We start from the raw sequence: 5706 nt of genomic DNA on the forward strand, positions 1-5706 counted from the left end.
GGCTGGTTAAAAGATAACCGAGTTTTGAACAACCGGGCCCGGGTTATATTCGAGTCAGCTTTATTAGGGAAGTTAGAAGTGATGATTCCAAAATACCAAATTCCGTTTTGATCAGTAAGCCTGCGATTCGTTTCCCACCCATAGTCATCAGGTCCTGTCACGTCGAAGGGGCGTCAGTTTTTGTCCCACATACCACTGCCTCAAATGACGTCAAAGCAGTGTCACTGGGTAATTTAGAACCACTTTCAACTCAGTTCGCATTGGTTTATTACATGCAGTCAAATAAACTCTGTCAAAAAAGAAACGCAACCCCTGTCCTCAGATATGAAAAATTCGTTTGAATGAAGTTATTGCTTCCAAACTAAATTTTATTCGAATGTATTGAAATTATACACGTAATTAATGAAGATTACCATCCAAACAACTGCATTTGTACGCATAAGTGTATTTTATTGCTTATTCCGTCACAACGCATGAAATGACCCTCATGGTGACTTCGCACAAAAAACACACATGCAAATCATGAAAATGGCAGTTAATGTAGGGGTGTATAAAAGCCCATGTGCTTTCGTATTATATTCATTCATTTGTCGCCGAAAAGCTGTGTTAAAATGCCACGATTGAGTGCTGCCGACCGAAATATCGCCATTGGTCGTGTTCAAGCCAGAGAAAGTTTTGGAACTGTTGCACGGCACCTAAATGTTCACAAAACAACGATATCCCGACTTTGGAGCCGCTACAACAACTTCAATTTGACCAACGATCGCCCGAAGTGGAAGGCCAAGAATCACGACCCCTTCAAGATCGGTACATCCGGGTCCATCACCTGCGTAATCGGCATGCCCTACCAACCGTGACTGCCACACAAATACCAGGTTTGAGGAGAGTGTCAGCTCAAACGATTAGGAACCGTCTGAAAGAAGCGGGTTTACGTGCCTGTAGACCAGTTGTTGGACCTGTACTACGCCCCTACATCGACGCCGACGACTCAGGTCCAGGTGCAACAACGTAAGGATATGGACTTTACAAAATTGGAGGCGCATCTGGTTTTCTGATGAATCCGTTTTCTTTTGCAACGTCACGACGGAAGAAAACGTGTATAGGGAGACGTCATGAACGTTTTGCGCCCATCTGCGTCCGACAGGGGACAGATTTTGCGGAGAAAGCGTTATGGTTTGGGGATCCATCTCATACAACCAGAAATCAGACTTGGTGATCGTTGAAGGAACCTGACAGCCCAACGTTACATCAACCACGTATTACAGCCTCACCTTCTCCCGATTATTGACCAACAGACACAGATTTTTCAACCAGACAACGCCCGGCCTCATACTGCACGTGCAACAATGAACTTTCTGCAGAATTCCAACGTCAATGTCTTGCCATAGCCCTCTAAATCACCAGACCTCAACCCTATTGAACACCTGTGGGATACTCTGGGTCGACGCGTACGTCAACGTCAGCCGCCGCCACAGACGCTGCAACAGCTCGGCGTTGCACTGCAGGAGGAGTGGAGAGCCATTCCCCAGGAAAGAATCCGGCGTCTTATCCGTTCTTGTCCAAGGAGATGCCGTGCAGTGATTGCAGCTCGTGGTGCTCATACGAGATACTGAGAAAGACGCCCCCCCCTGGTGACAAACTGGTGTCTGTGAGATGACTTTTGAAATGACAATTTTAAACATGCCCATCTTGGTTATTATTCTGCCAAATTTCAGACTTCTGTCTTACATAATAAAAAATGCTGTGTCGTCTTAAAACTTCAGATCAAAATCTCTAAAATACAGGGGTTGCGTTTCTTTTTTGACAGAGTTTATTTATACACGCTGCACCTTTCAGACTAATTTACTTCCCTGCTATCAGATATGTCGAACTATTAGCCTCTGTTAACATGACAATGTAATGTGTTACTGATAACACATTGGTCAAATAAAGCACCACAAATGAAAGGCACGTATTTTCAAATGACAATGACAAAGTAGCGAATACAAACCAGGAAGATAAGTTTTTGACGGGACATTTTAAACTTTACGCGTAACAAGTGACAAGCCGAGATGGGGATTCATTGCATTCACTCTTGTTACAAGAGGAAGTTGAGGGTTCAGTTCGAGTTACGACTGGATGTTTTTGTTTCTCCATTCTCGGTTATTCAGTATCACCATGCTGCCTTACAACGATTACCTCACCGTTTTATCAAGATCACAAGGGGCGGCGGGGTAACCGAAGGCCAAAGTTCGATTCCACATATAGATACAATGTGTGAAGCCCATTTCCAGTGTACCCTGCCGTGATATTGCTGGAATATTGCTAAAAGCGGCGTAAAACCATACTCACTCACTCAGTCAAGATCACAATAGAATCAATGATAATGCATCAGATATCCTTGGCTATTGTTTCATTCTGAATACGTCTTTGATCAAAGTCGACACAAATTCTTTTTTGTTGAGCTGGCTCACGGAAACAAGCTTTTGAAAAGGTGTCTCCCCGTTATGACGACACATATTGCATGGTTCACCCTGTTCAAACAGTTTCGTGGTGAAATTAAACAGTCACGGATTTGGGGTACAAAGAATCCAAAAGGCAAAACTGATTCCGTGCTGCATCTTAAGAGACGTTAGAGCTTACATTCGCTTCTTCCTTTGAAGCCAGCCGCTGTGCATGACATGATATCGACTTGAAATCAAACAATTCACCAAGTCCACAGTTATGTGGTATATTTTTCACACAACAAATCGTTCGAACTTTATCAACAACAGGGGATCCATTAGTCATGAAACTGAAATGTTTGGGAATTTGGGAATTTCCGTTTTTGTTATAATATATTTACAACAATGCGTAAGCATATTTTAGCATACGGTGGTTCTCTTTCATATTCACAGTGAAGCATAAGTAAAGGTTTTGAGTAAAGTAGACAGGACTTCTAAAAGTACTCTTTGAATGGGGTTTGTTATTTTCTAATCTCCCCAAAATCAGGGCAGCCATTGTGTCACATGTTGACAACATATAACCAGGAAGCAAGTAAATATGTCACGCTTTGTTTAATAACGATAACACAGCCTTTGTTGCATTCTATATTTTTATTACCTTTGTGAATACCCAAGAAGGTTTCTCAGATATTCTCTGTAAATGTTGAATAAACTAATGCATCGAAAATAGCTGCATCTCTCACTAAACCTTGTTTATGTGAACAGACTACGGATGAGTACAGATGGCAGTTGACCCGTGAAGATCCGGGTTAGAATATTGATCTTCAGTAACCCATGCTTGTCGTGAGAGGCGACTAACGGGATTGGGTGGTCAGGCTCACTGACTCGGCTGACACATGTCATCGGTTCCCAATTGCGCAGATCGATGCTCACGTGGTTGATCACTGGATTGTCTGGTCCAGACTCGATTATTTACAGACCACCGCCATATAGCTGGAATATTGCTGAGTGCGGCGTCAAACTAAACTCACTCACAGATGGCAGTTACAAAAGGCATATCTTGCACGTGCCATTTCGGAAAATAATCCCAAAACACCAGATGTTTCCCATTTTTGTAAGTCAGTTTATTACCTGCTTATAGTTTTAGCCAACTCATAAACGTGGGATGGGACTGGTACTTGTACACCGAGGTGCGGAGGGTCATTCCTCCTTGTGGTTTGCCTGGCCCAGAGTCGGGTATATACCGCCATGATACATCGGGTTGAGTAATTCTAGTGTGGGCGTTCAGGTGACTCCATGTAACGTTTACCTTACTTTTATTGTTATTATTTCTATTTGAATTTCAAACAGAAAATTTACTTCTTGAAAATTGTAGACAGACTGATTTAATCGTTCCATGCCTGGTCTCAGCACTGTTCATCGAGTCCAGTGGCCATTCCATCTGTGGTGCTGCGCGCTGTGTAGAACTGACCTAGGTCGGTTGTTATGACAAAAGATGTCTACGACAACCTGTTGCAAGCGGGGGCGGTGTGGTAGCCTTGAGGTTAAAGCGTTCGCTTTTCACGCCGAAGACCCGGGTTCCATTCCCCACATGGGTACAATGTGTGAAGCCCATTTCAGGTGTGCCCCACAGTGATATTGCTGGAATATTGCAAAAAGCGGCGTAAAACTAAACTCACTCACTCTGTTGCAAGCGGCGTTAGACCAACTCCCTCAAGCACACACCCAGCACTCACCCAAACAACTCACTCAAGGACTTACTCTCATCTTGTATAAACTGCCTGGTGATTCTGTCAGAAAACATGAAACCCATCCAACAATGACATAATCTGTCCCTGTTCTGCTTAGACATATAAAGGTTTCTCTATTGTTTTTGGTCTCTACTGTTGATTATGTTGTTGTGGAAATACACGTGTATATCAACGTAGCTATCTAAAGATACATCTAAGTATTAAATATACTTTCGAAAGCACCCTCAACGATCCGTAAACAGGAATTTAAGTGTCTTAATGCGTAGTCTCTACGTACTGAATACTCGATAACACATGATAAAGCGATTTGACGGAACACGTATTAAATAATTTACATCAACAAATGGTATTAAATTTACTGAATGTCTAAAATCTATGGACATCGCCTACCAGCTATACTCACACATCGCCTACCAGCTACTCTCACACATCGCCCACGAGCTACTCTCACACATTGACTTCCAGCTACTCTCACACATCGCCTACCAGCTACTCTCACACATCGCCTACCAGCTACTCTCACACATCGACTACCAGCTACTCTCACACATCGCCTACCAGCTACTCTCACACATTGACTTCCAGCTACTCTCACACATCGCCTACCAGCTACTCTCACACATCGCCTACAAGCTACTCTCACACATCGACTACCAGCTACTTTCACACATCGACTACAAGCTACTCTCACACATCGACTTCCAGCTACTCTCACACATCACCTGCCAGCTACTCTCACACATTGCCTACCAGCTACTCTCACACATCGACTGCAAGCTACTCTCACACATCGCCTACCAGCTACTCTCACACATCGACTTCCAGCTACTCTCACACATCAACTACCAGCTACTTTCACACATCGACTACCAGCTACTCTCACACATCACCTGCCAGCTACTCTCACACATTGCCTACCAGTTACTCTCACACATCGACTGCAAGCTACTCTCACACATCGCCTACCAGCTACTCTCACACATCGACTACCAGCTACTCTCACACATCGAATAACTGCACAGCTACTCTCACACATCGACTAACTTCACAGCTACTCTCACACATCGACTACCAGCTACTCTCACACATCGCCTACCAGCTACTCTCACACATCGAGTACCAGCTACTCTCACACATCGACTACCAGCTACTCTCACACATCACCTGCCAGCTACTCTCACACATCGACTTCCAGCTACTCTCACACATCAACTACCAGCTACTTTCACACATCGACTGCAAGCTACTCTCACACATCGACTTCCAGCTACTCTCACACATCACCTGCCAGCTACTCTCACACATTGCCTACCAGTTACTCTCACACATCGACTGCAAGCTACTCTCACACATCGCCTACCAGCTACTCTCACACATCGCCTACCAGCTACTCTCACACATCGCCTACAAGCTACTCTCACACATCGACTACCAGCTACTCTCACACATCGACTGCCAGCTACTCTCACACATCGCCTACCAGCTACTCTCACACATCGCCTACCAGCTACTCTCACACATCGCCTACCAGC

The sequence above is a fragment of the Haliotis rubra genome, unplaced genomic scaffold (genome assembly GCF_003918875.1).
Source record: "Haliotis rubra isolate DU_JTF1 unplaced genomic scaffold, ASM391887v1 Scf1520, whole genome shotgun sequence".
In the NCBI taxonomy this organism is placed as follows: domain Eukaryota; kingdom Metazoa; phylum Mollusca; class Gastropoda; order Lepetellida; family Haliotidae; genus Haliotis; species Haliotis rubra.